Source organism: Podarcis melisellensis (genome assembly GCF_964234715.1).
Source record: "Podarcis melisellensis genome assembly, chromosome: 9".
In the NCBI taxonomy this organism is placed as follows: domain Eukaryota; kingdom Metazoa; phylum Chordata; class Lepidosauria; order Squamata; family Lacertidae; genus Podarcis; species Podarcis melisellensis.
In genome coordinates this window covers 70,087,827-70,110,322 of record NC_138541.1, presented here as the reverse complement: position 1 = coordinate 70,110,322, position 22,496 = coordinate 70,087,827, and positions in this window count along the sequence as shown.

Here is a 22,496-nt window from a genome sequence, read left to right as displayed (position 1 = left end):
CAGAGCCCTCTTCAAATGATAGTAGGGCAGTTCCAATAAGCTTCTCAGTAGAAAGGATAATTCAGGCCGTACTTCCTCTCCGGGTTGGCCAATGGGCTTGGTTAGTGCTTGAGTGCAGGGCCAATGGGAGCAAACAGTGGCTCTGGTGAAAGAAGGGCCAGTGAAGCAATGATCCATGGTACATGAGTCAGTTGTTATGGCAGTAGAGGCATGCTCCTGCTGGACTCTGGAGGCTGGTATGGAGCATGTACAAGAGGAGAGACTGTTTGCAAGGACTGGAATTCCTCCAAGGAGTAGCTACCGTATTTTTCGCTCCATAAGGCACATTTGACCATAAGGCGCATCTACTTTTTTTTTTGGAGGGGGGGTTCAAGAAAAAAAAATATACTGCTCTTGGGGGCTTTTGCGGGAGGTGGGGGAAGTGAGAGAGCCTCGCTCTGTCCCTTCCCCCACCTCTCGCAAAAGCCAGGGATAGCTGCGCGAAGCCTCCCCAGGGCAGCGGGATGAAGGCTCCCCGATGCCCTGCGGAGGCTTTGCGGGCTACCCCAGAGCTGCTCGACCCAAAGAGCAGGTCGGGGAGCAGCAGAAAGGCTGTGCGCAGCTTTCTGCTGCTCCCCGCAGCTTGTGGGACTGGCGGTGGGGAAAGCCGAGCTTCCCTCACCGCCAGCCCTGGGGAGCCTTTCCACTGCTCTCCGCGCTTCTGGGGCTGGCGAGGGAAGCCTGGGTCCCCCCCCCCCCCCAGCCCCAGAGACCACACATTCGCTCCATAAGACGCACAGACATTTCCTCTTAGATTTTAAGAGGAAAAAAGCGCATCTTATGGAGCGAAAAATACCATAAACAAACTCAGGTTTAGAAGAGATGGAAGAAGATGGGAGTAGGCACACCCAAACATCCTTTCTGTTTGCAGCCGTGCTGGGGAAGGAAACCCACAACTGCTCAACAGCTCTTGCTGCTTTTAAAAAGGGATCCATTCGTGTAGCCCCATCAACTGGATTATGCAGAAGAACTCCATGTCTGCCATTCACACGGTTCCTTATCTAGATGGGGATTTGCACATGGATTTGCCTGTTTAGGCGAGCATACAGCCTCCAAGTTGGTGTGAAGACGTCTTTCTAATCCTCTTGGTTCATTGCGATGATTTCAATATTGACCAAGTAAAATCAAAACTGTTTAGAAAAAACAGAGGTGCCGGAATTCAGTTCTGGCTGAAACCCCCCCCCCCTGCTCTCTACACATAAACCATGTTGTATGGTACCTGCATACAATTTTCCATTAATTGGACAAACAGGTAGCTTACAGTACTATATGTGTGATGTTGTCGATTCTGATTTTCTGCAGCCCTATTGCCTGCAAGCCCTTTTCCAACCAGAGGGCTGCATTGAAAGTTGGTCAACCACTCACCTGTATGCACAGCCCACACCATACGCAGAGTCACAGATAGCAGGTTTTGAACCCAAGACTCTTTGCATACAAAGGCCTGTGCTATACTCACTGAGCTACAGTTCCACCACACGACTGTGACATGTAAAGATATGTTAACCTATCTAGGATGTCATGACACATCATGTTTAACAAATCATAAATATTATAAAAGCTTCCAAATTTAAGTGCTGGATAATATTATATACCTCAGTTATCTGAGACTCCTCTTCCAATCAATGAGAGAAAATGTTACCGTATTTACTCGAATGTAATGCGCACCTTTTTTGGCCAAATAATGTCATGAAAATTAGAGCGCACATTAGATTTGATGGCCCCAGCAAATAATTTTTTGGTTTCAAGATTTTGACAATTGAGGTGCTCATTAGATTTGATGGTGCATTAGATTAATGTAAATATGGTATGTTAGGAAGATTTTGAGCAATCTTTGATCACGTACAGAAGAGCTGCTGTGTAGTGATTACTTCAAGGCGCTGGTGCTTTTATGTGTTCCTGGAGGTTCCCTATTGTAGATGGTTTCCTTGTCTATTTTAGTGGGCAGAACCTATCTGTGCACACAGTGGAATTCAAACATAAATTAGCTCATTTAAAAAACAACAACAACGATCCCTTGCATATGCAAGAAGTACTCAATAAACACGCATCTCTGAAGCAGATTGTCACAGAGTGCAGGATTCAAGTTGAATGAAATGTTGCTCTGATGAGGAACCTTAGGTAAAGGTAAAGGGACCCCTGACTGTTAAGTCCAGTTGCTGACGACTCTGGGTTGTGGCGCTCATCTCGCTTTATTGGCCAAGGGAGCCGCCGTTTGTCCGCAGACAGCTCCCGGGTCATGTGGCCAGCATGACTAAGCCACTTCTGGCGAACCAGAGCAGCACACGGAAACACCGTTTACCTTCCCGCCGGAGCGATACCTATTTATCTACTTGCACTGGTGTGCTTTCAAACTGCTTGCTTGGCAGAAGCAGTGACTGAGAAATGGGAGCTCACTCCGTCGCGGGGATTCGAGCCGCCGACCTTCTGATCGGCAAGTCCTTAGTCATGCTCACCCTAGCATGACTAAGCCGCTTCTGGCGAACCAGAGCAGTGCACGGAAACACCGTTTACCTTCCCGCCAGAGCGGTACCTATTTATCTACTTGCACTTTGACATGCTTTTGAACTGCTAGGTTGGCAGGAGCAGGCACCGAGCAACGGGAGCTTACCCTGTCGTGGGGATTCGAACTGCCAACCTTCTGATCGGCAAGCCCTAGGCTCTGTGGTTTAGACCACAGTGCCATCCGCATCCCATTGAATTCAGGAACCTTAAGAAGATCACAATAGCCTGCTGGATCATCCACAGGCCCATCTTGTCCCGCATCCTGTTCTCACAGTGGCCAACCAGATGCCTGTGGGAAACCGGGGAACAGAACATGAGCGCAAGAGCATCCTCCCCATCCTTTGTGCGGTTTCCAGCAACTGGTATTTGGAAGCATTGCTGCCTCAAACCTTATAATGGGCCAGGCAGAATCCTATTGGCAAATCCTACTGACAAATCCTCTCGGACCTGTGCTTTTTAGGCATGGAGCAAGCGGAGGTGTGTCAAACCCTAAGTTTTCAGAAAGAGAAAATGTTAAAGAGGAGTGGCAAAGAGCTCCCCTGGGTGCCCCAACATTATGAATGCTTGAAGAACTATTAGAAACAATGCAAATCTACCCCCCAAAAAAGAAAAAGAATTGGAAATGAGTTGGAGGAAAGCTAATCAATTTTTGTTCTTTTTTCAGCATGTCAGTCTTCAAAATGTAGAGCAGAAACAGTTGTGTTTCTCCCATATTAGCTAACACACACACACAACACACACACTTATTTTAAGATGACAGCTTATGCAACACTGGAAAAGTACCTTTGCTCTGGAGGACTTTAAGATAAACAATTTACCCGAGGATTGAATTCAGATTATTAATTCTCATAAACAAAGCCTTATATGTCTAAGCGAACTGGGGCATATGGGTGCTGTCCAAGGAAAGTATTTTTTTAAAAAAATCCAATATCAAGGCAAGTTATTAAACATTCCTTTGGCTCATTCATGTTTCCTCACGTTACAGATGAAAGATTTCCAGACACGTATGGAGGATATTGTTGACTTAGCAAATGTACATTGTAACAAAGAAAAGGAATTTTAACTCTAAAGTGATGGGTTTTGTTTTTTTAAAAGGCTAAAAGCAGTCTTCTTAAAAGAAAAAAGTTGCACAAGCGTGATGAAAGGAAGATGTCACAAGAATTTATTCAAAAGCTTTCTTGTCCTTTCACTTTAGGAAACCTTTATTTAAAACATCTCCTTTGTTTAATTAAACCTTTGCCTGTGTTTTGACACTATTGATGAATGCTATCCTCTTCTTGCCCATCTTTATAAGCTGGATGGTATAAGTTAATGTGTGTGCAAGTGTGCGCACACCCACACCCCGGTATGGGGTTAATGTCTGTGAAATCATTTGCATCCAGGTGCATGTGTGTGTCAATTATTTTTAATCTTTCTCCACTGCCTTTCCATTAAAAAAAAACATTTCCAGGGTGATTTGCAGCAGAGCAAATAAAACTGCATGCAAAAGCAGCATTTGACCACTAGCAGAAATCATTAATGCTACTATGAAAAACAGTTTAGTGCCAGGGTCTGCAAAATACAGCAGGAGTCTCCGAAGCAAAGGTACAAAGCCACAATGAACTCAGTGCCATCTGCTGGAGAATGTCAATGCACCCTTCAGTGTTTTTTTAATCTCTATTTTTATTGTTTTTAAAGTGGTTCCTCTGATTACAAACTTAATTTGTTCCAGAGGTCCGTTCTTAACCTGAGGTACCACTTTAGCTAATAGGGCCTCCTGCTGCCGCCACACAATTTCTGTTCTCATCCTGAGGTAAGTTCTTAACCCGAGGTACTACCTCCGGGTTAGCGGAGTCTGTAACCCGAAGTGTTTGTAACCTGAGGTACCACTGTAATAGAAACAGTAGAAAATAAAACTGGTAGCACAGGGTCAGCAGTTAGTAATTAAGCACATGCAAACAGAATGTGGCATATTTCGTCAAGAAAGTGGGACTTCAGAGGGACTGAATTGCACATGAAATATCCCCTCCACTGTGAGGCTTGAGTCGCTGGCGGATGTTACGGTAGTTGTATTTGGTCATATATGAAATGTAGTCAAGGATGCATAAGTGGGGCTACAGTGGGACAGCTACCCAGGCATCCAAACTGGAACCTCAGGTTTTCCTGGGTGGGAGCTTGACTATAAAAGAAGGAAAATAGCCCCCAGAACAGGGTTAAGAAACCTATGATTCTCCATAGGTTGTTGGACTCCCAACTGGGGAAAGTGGGTTGGTGCTAATCAGAGATCACCGAAGGGTTACACTGTAGGCACCCATCTTTCTCAAGAGACAAGGAAGTGTGCCTCCAGGGGTGAAGTCAAACCACTGTGTTAGCGGCACCAAAATGACACCCCCAGGGTACAAGCCAGCGCAGTGTGAGCTGCCCAGGTGACAAGACTCCACTCTTGGCCTCACTGATGTGGTCCAAAAGAAAGTAGAGAAACACATTTGGCACCAGCTTAGTTGCAGGAGTTACCAGAAGGAGGCATACAAGGTGCCATCCAACCATCTTAGGGACTCCACTACAGATTTGTGTAAGGTTTACTCATTGCCATTTCTTCTCCTGAAGTTATTCCACAAAGCAGTGGAGGTTTGAGAATCAGAGTTTTTCTTCTCCTAGATGAGCTACCTTCCTAGGCTGATGAGTCTCATCTGCCCCTCACTTTACCTCTACAGCATGGGTAGGCAAACTAAGGCTCGGGGGCCGAATCTGGCCTAGTCGCCTTCTAAATCTGGACCACAGATCCAGGAATCAGCATGTTTTTACATGAGAAGAATGTGTCCTTTTATTTAAAACACATCTCTGGGTTATTTGTGGGGCCTGCCTGGTGTTAAAATGCATCTCTGGGTTATTTGTGGGGCATAGGAATTCGTTCATTCCCCGCCCCCCCACAAGGTCTGAGGGACGGTGGACCAGCTTATGGCTGAAAAAGTTTGCTGACCCCTGCTCTACAGCTTATGCAGAAATCACTTTACAGCATTACCTCGGGTTACATACACTTCAAGTTACAGACTCTGCTAACCCAGAAATAGTACCTTGGGTTAAGAACTTTGCTTCAGGATGAGAACAGAAATCGTGCTCCGGCAGCGTGGCAGCTTGCAGGAGGCCCCATTAGCTAAAAGTGGTGCTTCAGGTTAAGAACAGTTTCAGGTTAAGAACAGACCTCTGGAACGAATTAAGTACTTAACCCAAGGTACCACTGTATTGACTTTTGGACCCACCATTGGTCTTGTCTGCTCAGTTGGCTGGAGCCTGTTGTCACATGCAGAGGAAGTCCCTAACTCACTGAGGGTTTGAGATCCATCATCTACTCACGCTACATTATTAAGAATCAGCTGGCACAGTGCTGTATTACTGAGACTGTTGCTGGCATCTGGAAGCCTGCAACGGGAAAGTGGAGGTTTAACCAGTAACTCTGTTGCAGAAGTGCTTGGAACTAATGCAAGCTGACCCAGGAATGGGAAGGATGTTAACGCTAGCGTAAAAAGGCAAAAGAAATCTTCCAGAAGCCTGCAATGGAATGGGCTCTGGAGGGTTGCCAAACAAGGCAAGGCAAACAAGCCCTGTTTTCTCCTTCTACTCGTCCTCTGGAAGTTGTGGTTACACGGACCAGGCAGGAATGACCCCTTAATCAGCACCATAGTTCTCATTACATCACAAAGAGAGGCTTGCCTTGGCTCTTAGTCAAAAGCACAGTTTGTGGCCTATTGCAGAAGGGAGAAGAGGCATTGGACAGCGATGGGATAGACAAAGGGTGATTCCAGCCTGTCACTATTTTCATAGAATCACAGATTCTGTGCAAGGGACTGTGAGCGTAATCTAGTCTCACTCCCTGTAATACATGAAATACACACGCCCCCCTATCCAATCTGAAACCATACCAGACCCAGCTTAGTTTTGCACATCTGCTACTAGTTTTATTGCTGAACCACTAAGAGGTTTTGTAGTAGGGATTCAAGTAAATAATAATAATAATAATAATAATAATAATAATAATAATAATAATATATTATTTATACCCCACCCATCTGGCTGAGTTTCCCCAGCCACTCTGGGCGGCTTCTAATCAAGTGTTAAAAACAATACAGCATTAAATATTTAAATCTTCCCTAAACAGGGCTGCCTTCAGATGTCTTTTAAAGAGAAAATAGCTGCTTATTTCCTTCACATCTGAAGGGAGGGCGTTCCACAGGACGGGCGCCACTACCGAGAAGGCCCTCTGTCTGGTTCCCTGTAACCTCACTTCTCACAATGAGGGAACCGCCAGAAGACCCTCGTTGCTGGATCTCAGTGTCCGGGCTGAATGATGGGGGTGGAGACGCTCCTTCAGGTATACTGGGCCGAGGCCATTTAGGGCTTTAAAGGTCAGCACCAACACTTTGAATTGTGCTCGGAAACGTACCGGGAGTCAATGCAGATTTCTCAGGACCAGTGTTATGTGGTCCCGGCAGCCACTCCCATAACAGAACTTTAGGTTGGATCAAAAGTGCTTTGTCAGCCTAGCGCAACAAATCCCCTTAAAAACTTTTCTTTTTTTTTTGCTGTTAAGAAAGTGATGGGGATTCTTTAAATCTCTTAAAATCTCTGGAGATTTAAAGAATCTCAAAGAGAAGGTTTGTGAAAAGGTATTTGTTTTTATTTGTAAAAATGTAGCTGTGAAAAACTAATAAAAACTTATTTGCAAAAGAAAGAAAGAGAAAGTGATGGGGAAATAAATTTGCGATGAACAAAGGACCAGAACTGGAAGACATGTAAGCACCCTTCAAACAAAGCAGGATGGGTGTCTGTTGTTTTAAAATCACTCCGTAAAAAAACAGAACTTATGCTCCATAAAGCCTGAACACAGTCTAATCACCATATAAGCTTTGTGAAAACAAATATACACACCATACATTTAAAGTACCCACCCCCCAAGAACAATATTGGGAGTTTACAGAACCTTTGACAAAGTACAAATCCCAAAATTCATTGTGTGGGAAAATATGCTTTAAATGCATGGTGTGGACACAGCCTTAGGACAAATGCTAAATAAACATAGCATTTATAGGATTCAAAGATGGTTTTGTGTTGCTACTATTTGAAGAAAGATTTCTAGTATGTAAGATCTTCTAAATCTGGCACCTGTAATGGCTCAAGGGTCATGTTAATGAAGGTGATGTTTTGACCCAAGCAAATTATAATGTACTTCCAATAACATCACATATTTAAGAGCTAAAATTTGGCCTAGAATAAAACCGTTAAATGCTTTACATTTCCTCTGTGTTTGTGTCAAAAACAATTTTAATGCTAAGGGACAGCTGTAGATTACTAATGACTCAAATACAGTTTGGCTGTTTTCATGAAGTGCTCTGTGGGATGTCAGAATATTTAATTCAAGATGTTAAAAACATCCCCAAATGTCACAATAATTATATCACAGCAGGCAATTAAAACACTAGAAAATGCCAACTGACTAAGAGGGTTCCTTGTTATTTAGAAAACTAATGAGTGACTGACACCTAAAAGCAGAAAATATTAATTATAACCACAAATTCCAATACACACTATAATTAATTTTAATAGAAAAATTTATATTAAAATTAAACAGCCTTATTGAATCCAACAAAACATAGCAAATGGCTACACGAGCCTTGAGGTCTAGTAAAATTTAGGTACCAAAACACAAACAGACATGGGGGAGTGTGGACTCAAGGAACGAACAAGGCCAGAACAGTACAGGGTAAGGAGAGAGGGGATTTTTCCACCTGCAATGCTTCTACAGACAGAATTTTTGTCATAGAACGGTGTTGAATTTCTTTTTTTCTTTTTCTTTTTTAAATGATATTTATTGAAATTTCAAAAAAGGTTACAAAAGTAAGAAAAAAGTAGAAAAAAGAAGCAAACAAAAAGAAAATACAAAATACAAAAAAAATTAAAAATAAATCCACCTTTCTATAATTTATCCTTCATTTACTTGTTTCCCTGACCTCCCCACACCTCCCTTTTTTGTATTCCAGTTCAGTTGGTTAATTCAGCAAATCCTTTCCCTCTTCATTTTTATCTTAATCCTTTATCTTAATATATTATAACTTTACTTTCTTGCCTATTAACAATCCATTTTCACATGCTCCTTTATAGCATTACTGCTAAAAACCACTTAATTTCATTCCAACAACATTCTAACATTCTTTAAATTTACAATATTTCTGTAAGTAGTCTTTAAATTTCTTCCAATCTTCTTCCACCGACTCTTCTCCCTGGTCTTGGATTCTGCCAGTCATTTCCGCCAGTTCCATATAGTCCATCACCTTCATCTGCCATTCTTCCAGAGTGGGTAGATCTTGTGTCTTCCAATACTTTGCAATGAGTATCCTTGCTGCTGTTGTAGCATACATAAAGAAAGTTCTATCCTTCTTTAACACCAATTGGCTGACCATGCCCAGGAGAAAGGCCTCTGGTTTCTTCAGGAAGGTATATTTAAATATCTTTTTCATTTCATTATAGATCATCTCCCAGAAAGCCTTAATCCTTGGGCATGTCCACCAAAGGTGAAAGAATGTACCTTCATTTCCTTTACATTTCCAACATTTATTATCGGGCAAATGGTAGATTTTTGCAAGCTTGACTGGTGTCATGTACCACCTGTATATCATTTTCATAATATTTTCTCTTAGGGCATTACATGCCGTAAATTTCATACCTGTGGTCCACAACTGTTCCCAGTCAGCAAACATAATGTTATGACCAACATCTTGTGCCCATTTAATCATAGCAGATTTCACCGTTTCATCCTGAGTATTCCATTTCAACAGCAAGTTATACATTCTTGACAAATTCTTAGTTTTGGGATCTAACAGTTCTGTTTCCAATTTTGATTTTTCCACCTGGAAGCCAATTTTCTTGTCTAGATTGTAGGCCTCCCTTATTTGATAATAATGAAGCCAATCTCACACTTTATCTTTTAGTTTCTCAAAACTCTGCAATTTCAATTTATCTCCTTCTTGTTCCAAAATCTCCCAATATTTCGGCCATTTGGCCTCCATATTGAGCTTTTTCTGAGCCTTCGCTTCCATCGGTGATAACCACCTTGGAGTTTTATTTTCAAGTAAGTCTTTATATCTTATCCAGACATTAAACAATGCTTTCCTGACAATATGGTTTTTAAATGCTTTATGTGCTTTATACTTGTCATACCACAGATATGCATGCCACCCAAAAACATTACAGTGGTGCCCCGCAAGACGAATGCCTCGCAAGACGAAAAACCCGCAAGACGAAAGGGTTTTTCGGTTTTTGCGACGCTTCGCTAGACGATTTTCCCTATGGGCTTGCATCGCAGCGGGGCAGCGTCCCGATGCCGGGCGGCGGGGCGGGAACGCCTCCCCCTGCCGCCCGGCTTCGGGGCATCGTCCCAATGCCGGGCGGCGGGGCGAGAAAGCCTCCCACCGCCGATGTCCCGAAGCCCGGCGGCGGGGCGCGAAGCCTGGGCGCGCTGGCAACTCTCCGCAAGGAGCGCTCCCGCTGCTTGCGGAGAGGTCCGCGAAGCCTGTCCTAGACCTCTTCTGAATGCAGGCGGGGGGCAAAAGTCTTTGTCCCCCCTGCCTGCCTTCCCAGGGGCTTTTAAATCGCCCCGGACAGCGGAGAAGTCCTCCGCTGTCCCGGGCGATTTTAAAATGCCCCCCGCCAGAAGAGGTCGGGGGAAGGCGGTTTCCATAGGAACGCATTAATTGATTTTCAATGCATTCCTATGGAAAACCGTGCATCGCAAGACGAAAAACTCGCAAGACGAAGAGACTTGCGGAACGAATTAATTTCGTCTTGCGTGGCACCACTGTATTAAAACCTTCTAAATCCAAGATGTCTGTGTTCTTAAGAAGCAGCCATTCTTTCAACCAGCAAAATGCTGCTGATTCATAATAAAGTTTAAAGTCTGGCAGGGCAAATCCACCTCTTTCCTTTGCATCAGTTAAAATTTTAAATTTTATTCTGGGCTCCTTGCCCTGCCAGATAAATCTAGAAATATCTCTCTGCCACTTCTTGAAACAGTCCATTTTGTCCAAAATTTGCAATGATTGAAACAAAAACAGCATTCTTGGCAATACATTCATCTTTATAGCAGAAAGGTGTTGAATTTCACCCAATATATCTACTGGCATCTCTCTCTATAACCCCAAACCACAGAAACTGTAATCCTGTACATACTGGGAGTAATTCTCAAAGCATTAAATGGGATTTACCTCCATACACATTTAAGGATTGTACTGTAAAACATTCCACCAAAGGTGTCATGGGCTTTGGAGACACTCGAACTCAGGACACAAGGGAGAAATGCGCTAAGAGGAAGGCACACTTGCAAATCCACACCATGATCAACTCCCGCCTGGAAACCAATGTCCCCACTGTGGAAGGACGTGTGGATCCAGAATTGGCCTCCACAGTCACTTACAGACTCATTGTTAAAACCGTGTTTGTGGAAGACAATCTTACTCGGCTATGAGTGATCACCAAATAAAAGAAGAAGAAGACTGTTCTGGGGGTTATCCTGACCTCCAGAGCCAATTTGGGGGGCTCACAGATAGCAGGGGAAAGGTCTTGCTCTAATGGGGCTACCCATGGAGCCAAAACTATATGAAATGTAGAACACTGACTAAATCTGTAGATTTTTTTTTTAAAAAAATTGTAGTTCATGGTACACTGAAATGCAGAACTAATAAATCTGCTGCTTTGGGAGACAGTTTTCATGCTGTTTGAATCAGTCTTCTTTTCTTTAATGGCTGAATATTATTAAATGCTATTTTGTTTTTACTGGCTTTTATTTTATAGATTTGGTGTATTTGGGAAATTGCCACGGGAGTAGTGAAAAGCCAGTCTTCTGTTTCCAGTCATATAGGTAGGGAGATGAGGAACAAGAGAAGGAGGAAGTACTTGGAGAAACAAAATGACTTAACAATTTGTGATACCTATGAGAATATCTCGACACACTCATTATGAAGCTGTTCTAAGCCCTAGTGGTATTAGAGTGAGAAATCTACAGCTGACCTTTCAAGGTTCATAACTCCTTTCAGCAGAGAACTAGAGGATTTTAAATCAGATTCTTACCGCTGAAGACATATTTTATTATGTACAATAAAAAACAACAGTATTCACTTTTGGTTGCCTTTACCAAATCACACACATGCAAATCTTTAATAAACACATTTCATCAGCAATATACCTTTCAAATTTAATGCAGAAAAGGGCTCCCTTAGTAGTCATCTTAAAGCAATGACAAACCTAGACAGCATTTTAAAAAGTAGAGACATCACCTTGCCAACAAAGGTCCGTATAGTAAAAGCTATGGTTTTCCCAGTAGTGATGTATGGAAGTGAGAGCTGGACCATAAAGAAGGCTGATCGCCGAAGAATTGATGCTTTTGAATTATGGTGCTGGAGGAGACTCTTGAGAGTCCCATGGACTGCAAGAAGATCAAACCTCTCCATTCTTAAGGAAATCAGCCCTGAGTGCTCACTGGAAGGACAGATCGTGAAGCTGAGGCTCCAAGACTTTGGCCACCTCATGAGAAGAGAAGACTCCCTGGAAAAGACCCTGATGTTGGGAAAGATGGAGGGTACAAGGAGAAGGGGACAACAGACGATGAGATGGTTGGATAGTGTTCTCGAAGCTACAAACATGAGTTTGACCAAACTGCGGGAGGCAGTGGAAGACAGGAGTGCCTGGCGTGCTCTGGTCCATGGGGTCACGAAGAGACACGACTAAACGACTAAACAACAACAACAAGTAGTCATCCTCAGTCATCAAATATGTGTTGGTTACATATTTTATTTTTATTTTGGAAAGGGTCCCTTTGTGAGGACGTATTGGTTGGAGCAGGGGTGACACAAAACTCAGTTTTATCATATGCTACTGCACTGGGAAAAGTCTTTTGGGATTTTTTTTGGCCCCTGCTTTGATTGTACACTGGTGGTCCCCAAATCCACATCAAGCAGATAGGAAAACATGATTGTGCTTTTTTGGATAGGACTTTTACACGTATCTTCATTAGTTTCAACAGGATTCTAGCTATAGGTTCTGTACGTCAATGAATAAAAGTGTAATATTAAGATGATCTTCCGGAATATGAAGTGGCCATTGGCTTATTGCAGAGGTTTTCAACCATTTTGAGTCCACGGCTCCCTTGACCAACTACATTCTTTCTGCGGCTCCCCTGTGGGGAAACGCGCTCCAAGCCTTAGAAGCCCAGTTATGTCACCCCTATTGGCAAAACCTATTTGGTGTTTCACAACTTTCCGACTAGTTGCAGGACCTTAGCCAGACCTAGGAGAGTACACGCAGAATCCACGGAAGCAATTGGCAACTTGGCTGCAGACAGGATAGACGAAGTAGGAACCAGGAACTTGTAGTTAGGTGTTTATTATGTACAGTGGACTATTTACAGGAACAGAATACGGATCTTTTGCTTGCTCTCTCTGACACAACTCACAACTCCTACACTGACACATTGAACTACTGAACTCATGAACTAACGCATTCCAGTTAGTAGGCCATTAATTATCACTCCCTTGAGAGAGCTTGACCAATGTCTCTGTTATCACCAGCAGGCTTACTCCTTCAGATTGTCTACCAAACCTTATTTGACTCTGTGTGAGTAGTTTCCCAACAACCCCTTGCCAGCAGAGTCGGCAGCCCCTCACCCCTTTTTGAACACCCTCCCTTGTGGAGCATTCCTTCAGCCTCCTCTCCCCTCTCCTTGGGAGTCCTCTGGGCAGCTGTCCTCTGGGCAGCTGTAGCCACCACTCCTTGTCTCTAAGCTGCTCTCTCACCCCAAGGAGTGGTGCCTCCTTTTGGCACTCCACAGGGGCCTGGGAAGAGGCTGTCCCCAGAATTAGTGACCTGATGGAGTCTGGCCAAAAGGTGAGCATGGGGCCAGCAACATACTCACCTTGGGAGGCAGCAGTGGTCACTGCCAGGCCTGCATAGTAGAAAGGCTCCCCTTTGGCACTAGGCACTAAGCTCCCAGGCAGGCATTGCACAGAGCCAGCACAAGAAGGGCCAGTACGGCACCTTCCTGCCTGGTCTCCCACTTGTCCATCGTTTCCCAATGGCAAGGGCTGGTGGGTGGCTTGCTAGCGTCCCTCAGCCGCATGCTTGCTTACTCTGAGACCACCTTAGTTCCTGTGATGGCCTGGGACTCGGGCTCGGACTCGGAACCAGAGCAGACTCAGTCTGCACTGGATCCTTAGCCTCAGGCACCATCTGAACCAAGTCTGGGGCCTGATCCTGAAGAGTCCCAGTCTGCACAGGTTCCTCTGCAACAAACACCTGCTGGGTTGAGTCAGGGGCCTGAGCCTGCTCTGGCTCCAGATGCGGGGATTACCTCGTTGCCTTCAGCTGGGCCATCACTTACAGCTGCTCCACTACCGGTTTGGTCAGGGGAGACTGAGGCAGCCCCTGGGTCTAGTAACTCACCGATGTCTCCCGAGCTGCAGAGACTAAGGTCTGAGAGAAGGAGAGACCTGAGTACTCGCAGGAGGAGTGCTCGCCTTTGGGTGAGACAGGGAGGTGAGTCACCGGGGGATCAGGACCGGCCGCTACCCCAACAAAGATAAAAGGCTGTTGGACCCTGCTCCAGGTTGTGGGAGTAACATTGCTGTATGCTAGATCCTGCACCTGTCCTTGCCTGGTTTCCTGCCTCGTGTCCTGCCTTGGCCCTGTCGGACTGACTCCCAGCAGAATCTTCGGATTCTGGAACAGTCCTGGACCATGTTTCAAGAGTTACCCCTGGGCCCAGCACAGCTCCTGGCCACCAGCACCCCCTGGCCAGACCCTTGGGGAGGCAGAGATAAGAGAGGGCATTAGAGGAGGGAGGGAAGGAGGGGTAGAGGCCAGTGTTGCCTGCTTGCATCCCCGACTCTCATTCAAGAAACTCCGGGATACCACAGCACACTGGTTTAAACCACTGGCTTATTCAACTCTTTCCAGAGATATCAATAAAAGTTACGGCATGATAAGACACGGCTTACTGTTGCAATTACTTCTGAACCACTGGGAAATAAACTAATAAAATAGGGTCCTCCCTGAGTCTCCTCTCCGAAAGAACTGAGGGTATGATGATGAAACATACAAGAGAATGCCTTTGTATATTTCTGAATGCTTAAGTTATGCAAACGTTTGCTTTGAGAGTTTAATAGAAGTATGGTTAATGCCAAACGGCAAAGGTGATCTACCGACAGTCTATCAAAGCCACATATTTTTGAAATTGTTTCTTTGATAGACTGAATAGTACAACATCTAGCCTTGTCAGGACCATATGAAAATTCTACAATAGAGAGAAACCCAGAATATAAATTTTGTAATTTAGTGACTTTGTCCATGAGCTTATATACCGATCTAAATGAATACATAACTATTAGAGGGAGGGAGAAAGGAACATTAAACAAAGCTAAAGCTTTAGTCCATGTGTAGGCAAACTAAGGCCCAGGGACCGGATCTGGCCCAATCGCTTTGTAAATCCGGCCTGCGGGCGGTCCAGGAACCAATGTGTTTTTACATGAGTAGAATGTGTGCTTTTATTTAAAATGCATCTCTGGATTATTTGTGGGGCAGAGGGATTCGTTCATCCCCCCTTCAAAATATAGTCCGGCCCCCCACAAGGTCTGAGGGACAGTGGACTGGCCCCCTGCTGAAAAAGTTTGATGACCCCTGCTTCAGTCGAAGAAGAAGAAGAAGAAGAAGAAGAAGAAGAAGAAGAAGAGGAGGAGGAGGAGTTTGGATTTGTTATCCCGCTTTATTACTACCCGAAGAAGTCTCAAAGCGGCTAACATTCTCCTTTCCCTTCCTCCCCCACAACAAACACTCTGTGAGATGAATGGAGCTGAGAGACTTCAGAGAAGTGTGACTAGCCCAAGGTCACCCAGCAGCTGCATGTGGAGGAGCGGAGACACGAACCCAGTTCACCAGATTACGAGTCTACCACTCTTAACCACTAGACCACACTGACTTCTAATCTCAGAGCTGCAACTACCATACCTGGTGACACTAAAGATTGACCTTAAGAAACCTGATAGAACTTTTATCAACACTTGAACTGAAATCCAAATGTGAAAACCATATAAAGCTTAGCATGTGTTTTAGCACTAAAAACTTGCAATACGGAGGGGTTTATTAAGACCCTTCTCTACGTGTCAGGGGAGCAGGGGATGAGTAGCAACCATAAATTAACCAAATTCCCATGAGATGTCCAAGATAATGAAGAATAAAACAAAATGCCTAGATACCAGCATGTCGAAACTTGTACAAGTCCATCAAAAGGCCAATTATATTTTTTTGTTACATCTTGAGCCTATGGGTAATACTTGAGTCCTGTCATATTTATTTATGGGAGCTCCATTCTTGCAAACGTTAGGACAATTCCTTTAATAAACATTTTAGACCTATTTGTGTCTGAATAGAATGGCATCGCCTGCAATGAAGAATAGAGGCATCCCTTGTTTCTTCAAAGCTTGGTGTATGGAATTTGGGGGAGTTAAGACAAGGTGCAAGATCCTCAACATAGTTCAACAAAGTTTGAACTAAAGAACAGATAGAATACATGCTGGTGGAATCTAGACACATATAAAAAACACTGTGAAAATGCTTTTTTAAAGTTTTGAAAAATATATTGAAATTACCATATCTCACCATCGCCATCTAGTGTCACATTTGTATAATGCACTTTAGGTAAAGGTAAAGGGACCTCTGACCATTAGGTCCAGTCGTGGCCGACTCTGGGGTTGCGGTGCTCATCTCGCTTTATTGGCCGAGGAAGCCAGCGTACAGCTTCCGGGTCATGTGGCCAGCGTGACTAAGCTGCTTCTGGCGAACCAGAGCAGTGCACGGAAACACCGTTTACCTTCCCACCGAAGCGGTACCTATTTATCTACTTGTACTTTTGACATGCTTTCGAACTGCTAGATTGCAAGGAGCAGGGACCAAGCAACGGGAGCTCACCCCGTCGCAGGGATTTGAACCGCCGACTTCTGATCGGCAAGTCCTAGGCTCTGTGGTTTAACCCAAAGTGCCACCCGCATCCCATAATGCACTTTACAACACACTTAAAACGTTTTATTTGCACTTGTATAGCTGAGTCTGTTGTCTAGCTTCCCTAGATGTTGCAGTGCAACAGCTGCCTTCAGTCCCTGCCAGGGGAGAAAGCGGGAGAAGCCAAGTTACAGGGAACCAGGCAGAGGGCCTTCTTGGTAGTGGCACCCACTCTGCGGAACGCCCTTCCACCAGTTGTCAAACAGAAAAACAACTACCAGACTTTTAGAAGACATCTGAAGGCAGCCTTGTTTAGGGAAGCTTTTACTGTTCAATAGGGTATTGTATTTTAATATTTTGTTGGAAGCCACCCAGAGTGGCTGGGGAAACCCAGCCAGATGGGCGGGGTATAAATAATTTATTATTATTATTATTATTATTATTATTATTATTATTATTATTATTATTATTATTACCAATAACAGGGACATGGTAGATGGCTTCCCACACAACATCTGATTAGCACTGAAGCTTCTAAATATATCGTAATTGTTTCAAGCTGCCTCTTTATCAACTGAGATGTCTTATCAACTGTTCCCATAATTACTCTCTAGGGATCAAATCAAAGTCCGATTTGAGAAATGCAAAGGCTGCCTTCTTCCCCATCTCCACCCACACATTTCAAGTCAAAAGTTCACCATAGAAAACATGTGGCTCAGGTATACTTTTAACACACATTGAAGGCTATGGACACTGTTATGTACTGAGTTGAATAGGATCCAAATTGCAGCAGTCTGATTGGTCCTAGAACAATAGGATTCACAATGCAGCAGTCTGATTTGTCCTAGTAATAATAATAATAAATTTTATTTATATCCCGCCCTCCCCAGCCGAAGCTGGGCTCAGGGCGGCTAACAACAATCAAAATAATCCAACATTCTAAAAACATTCATTATAAAATTAATTAAAATCAAATTAAAATCAAATTGATGGCAACCATTAAGCAAAATTCTGTGCAGATTGCCTAGAACAATAGGATTCAGAATGCAGCAGTCTGATTGGTCTGCAGGAGCTACCCAATCCAATGCAGCAAGGTAATTTCTGCCTGCAGCATTTCAAGTCAAATTTGTACTTGCTGTAAACACCAAATGGGTGTGTGTCTGTGTGTGTTTATTCTGGTGCACATTAACCGATTTGCAACTCTCCACCCCAATTCCTATTCAATAAAGTTGTCGTCTGCACATGAGCAATGGCTATCTGAACTGTACACAGCTCAGGTTGACCCCAGCTCCCATTTTCAAATTGGATAGAAGCAGGTTTGAGGGAAAACCTCACATCAAACAGCAGTATTTCTCATGGATTGTGGCTAATGTCATATGTACTCTGCATCAAATACCAGCGGTGGGAACTCACTCAGGCTGGAGTAAATGGTAATGTGCAAACAACTTAAGAACCATTTTAAACCTGCCGTGGTTTCCTTTGGAGAGGGAAAAAGAAAGACTTTAAGGCTGCATCTTGCTTGCTAATAATATTACTATTGACTAACACCTAATATGATGTGAAGGGCCTGTGCTATCCTGTTAGTGTCATATTTACAATTGAAATGGCTGAATTATTAACAATGGAAAGCTATCTAAGGGAAACATTTAATTTCCAAGTTATTTGTCAGGGAGACAAAAGAATATGGGTTGCACACAATTCCCATTTCTGGTTTCCATTTGAGCACTGCGAAATGCAAGGCAGGAGCAAAATGCAGAAGGGGGAAAGCATAATAATAATACCTTTATTGTCAATGTACAACCTGTGTACAATGAAATTAACCGAGCCTCCCCCCGCAATCACTCAATCTCATTGCACTCTGTGTGCTTGTCACACAACACACCAACCCTGAAAGTCAGTTGCACTATATTATTTTCTGTTCAGCAACCTAACAGCCCACAAATAGAAACTGTTTTTAGCCTGTTGGTACGACTAATTATACTTCTATACAGTGGTACCTCTGGATACGAACAGGATCCGTTCTGGAGCCCCGTTCGCATCCTGAGCAGAATGCAACCCGCATCTTCGCGTGCCGCAATTCACCGCTTCTGCGCATGCGCGTGATGTCATTTTGATCGTCTGCGCATGCGTGAGTGGCAAAACCCGGAAGTAACGTGTTCTGTTACTTCTCGGTCGCCGCGGAGCGCAACCCAAAAATGCTCAACATGAAGCAACTTCAACCCGAGATATGACTGTATGTTCTGTCCAAGGGTAGAAGATTAAAGAGGTGCTGGCCGGGATGTGAATCATCGCTGAGAATTTTTCTCACTCTCCTAAGGCAACAATCCCTTGCGATGTCATCTAGCGGGCTCAGGGGACAGCCCATGATATCATGTGCTGTGTTCACCGCCCTCTGCAAAGGCTTTCTGTCCATGTACACTGTGGCACAATATGAGAGGACACTTTCTATTGTGGGCCGGTAGAAGGAGGCTATCAGCTGTTGTTTAACATTGTTATTTCGCGAGACCCTGAGAAAATGGAGTCTCTGCTGGGCCTTCCTAACCACCTGAGTTATATTGTTTTTCCAAGTTAGCTCTTCACTAAGGTAAACTCCCAGGAATTTAAAGGAAGAGACTCTCTCCACACAACCCCCCCGATATACAACGGGGCTAGTTCCCCTCTCTTCCTCCAAAAGTCCAACACCATCATCTCCTTTGTCTTGCTACTATTTAGGTGCAAGTTATTCTTTAGGCACCATGCAGATACTTTTTGAACCTCCCCCCGTACGCTGATTCATCTCCACCTGTAATTAGACCCATTATGGTAGCATCATCTGCAAACTTAATAATTGCAGTGGATGGAGCCGATGAAATACAGTCATATTGGCCTTTGTGCTATTTCTCTGCATTGTTCCCCATGCACATTCAGATGGGGACTGGCAGGGTCACTATAATATAACCGAGTTAGTGAGCCCTTATGTCTCAGTTTCCCCAAGAAATGTTTCAACCATAATGATATGGCTATTCTTCATACAATTTGCATTAAATTCGACTTTAGGGATGGGATTCTTAATCCAGAGCAAGTGTATATTAAATATATATCTCAAACTGTCCTCGCTCCTAAAATACGTGCTTGCGAACAGCTGGAGTTCCCAAAGTGTCTCTTCAGAAGAAACTGCAACAGAAAAGAACTTTTCTTTCGGTCTCAGCAGGCAACACATAGTGAAAAGGGAACCTGCCGGTTCACCTATATTCAGAGCAATCATGTCAGGTGCAAAGGCAAATGTTTAGCAGAGAAACAGAAGCTCATCTCTGACGTGCTGTCAAAACTGCCCCCAATTTTTAGTTTTCCCATATATGAAATATTTGTGCAAAAGTTTATTTTATAAATGAAATATGCCACTTGCTGTCTTTACTTCTTCATGCAAGACACACCAGTCCCAAGACAAAAATAACCAACAGTGTGTTGACGGCACATTTTGTACCTTGCTAAGTAAATTCATTTTCTTTTTTTAAAAAATACCCTACAGGATTTTATTGAACTTGCCGAAAGCAAAGGCAAATTGTTTAGTCGTTTAGTCATGTCCGACTCTTTATGACCCCATGGACCAGAGCACGCCAGGCACTTCTGTCTTCCACCGCCTCCTGCAGTTTGGTCAAATTCATACTGGTAGCTTCGAGAACACTATCCAACCATCTTGTCCTCTGTCATCCCCTTTTCCTTGTGCCCTCCATCTTTCCCAACATCAGGGTCTTTTCCAGGGAGTCTTCTCTTCTCATGAGGTGGCCAAAGTATTGGAGCCTCAGCTTCAGGATCTGTCCTTCCAGTGAGCACTCAGGACTGATTTCCTTCAGAATGGAGAGGTTTGATCTTCTTGCAGTCCATGGGACTCTCAAGAGTCTCCTCCAGCACCATAATTCAAAAGCATCAATTCTTTGGTGATCAGGCAACTACTACTGATCAAAATAACTGAGTTTATCAGGCTGGTTTTTAAACGTAATATATATACAATTATGGTTTCTTTCACCTTCAAGTGACTGGACTTCATGGTGTTAAAATTATGATTGGAATATATTACCAACATATGCAAGCAAAATCTAGGTGCAATCCAGATTAGGATTGTTTTGCTTCCTTGTGAGTCGCATGACACATTCACCAACCTGTAGCTATTCTGCTATTTCTGCCCTTTTATTATGGGGTTTTCCAGATAAGTTTTATGAGTTTTAAAAAAATTATTGTGGTGTCCTTGTGCTATTGATTTCTGTGAGAACCAACTGCACAGTCTCATTGCTATTATCAGTGGGAGTGACCTTGATTCTGTATAACCTGTTTGGCAGCCTTTGCCCCAACCTCCTTGGCTTTTTCGATGTAAACCTCAGCAGGGGTGGAATGAATATGTGGCGTGAAAATTTTATCCTCCATTTTACTCTCAACAGCCGGATCATGATTAAAGCATAACAAAGGAAGACAATACCATTCACTTGACTTAAGAACCTCCCACTTTTTAATTGCATCTCCTGTAATATACAATGCATGGAAATGCAGTATAAGCAAGGTAGTCACAGAATTGTATACAGAAATGGCAACTGCCATTTACAAAAATAATACCAGTAATCAATGTCCGGCAAATAAGGATATTTCAGATGACTTGTTTATTGAGAATTCACTCGGATTTGTTTGCTGGAGGCTAGATGCTGTTGTGTCAAAGCAAGTGTTGTCATGAAATTTCCACTGAAATTCCACATAATTCCCACCTGAAAAATAGTCTGGAAGCATCCAAGGAGCTGAGCTGGTGCACACATGAATTGGGGAGAGGAGTTTCACTAAACATTTTTGCATCCATTGGAAAAGCCAGCTCAACAGGACAGTAGGGTTCCCTTCCATCTGTAATACAATTCTGTGATTCTGTGTAAAGAACATTAAATGCAAAGAGGTGTTTAATGTCATGTGTAATTTGTCCCTAATAATCCTATTCTCACACCAAAGATTACTGCCTGATGCCATGTAACATAGTCTTTAATAAAAAGACTAGGGCTTTTTTAATTAAAAAAATATGTTCAAAATTGTGGATCGTCTTATACACGGATAGATCTCTCCCCCCCCCATGTTCTTAAATCTGCATCCCCCAAAATAGGGGGCGTCTTATACATGGGGTGTGTGTTATACACGGGAAAATATGGTATGTACTTGGAGAAGGCTGCATTTTGTTAAATTTAGGAATTCATAATAAACTGTTCCTTTCACAATGGATCTAGGTTGAAATTACTGCAGACCCACAGCAACTCAGATAAATTCAGCAAAATTTACTATCTGATTAAGCAATTTTGGGGTGGGAAAGAAATGAATGTAATCTTGTGTATCTGTGCAGAAACTAACTTAAGAAATAAACACACACCACCCTGGCAATTTCTTCAAAAGGCAAAATACAGGCAGCTGTTTATGTGGAACAGCTAAAAGAAAACAGGGAGAGTGATAGCTGGTGTGTATGTTAATGCTAAACTTAATACACCTAAGATTTACATATTTTTACTTGCTTTAAGTTGCTGGTACACAAACAAACAATCCCTCATTTTCCAGTTGTTTGGCAATCCACATTCAAATGTATTGAACAATTTTACCTATAGTGCCATATCTGGGAGACTGCAGCTTTAAATAGCTGGCATTGTATATAGCCTCCTCTTTATATGAATCATGACTCTCTGCAAAATGACATGCCTTTGTTTCCTTGGTTTCACAACTGTCACTTTAAATCACGGGGGAAGCACAGTGCTTAGCTGCGCAGCTCGAGCAGGATAGCCATTTTTGTCGAAACCATTGTGCAGTGTTTACAGAACTGAACTCTGAACTGGAAGCATGACCATATCACACATTACGCAGCAACAAAGTTGGGTTTGCCACTAGGGCTGTAATTCCCAATGCAGTTACTGGAAAGTAAGTCTAAATGAACTTGGAAGGGCTAACTT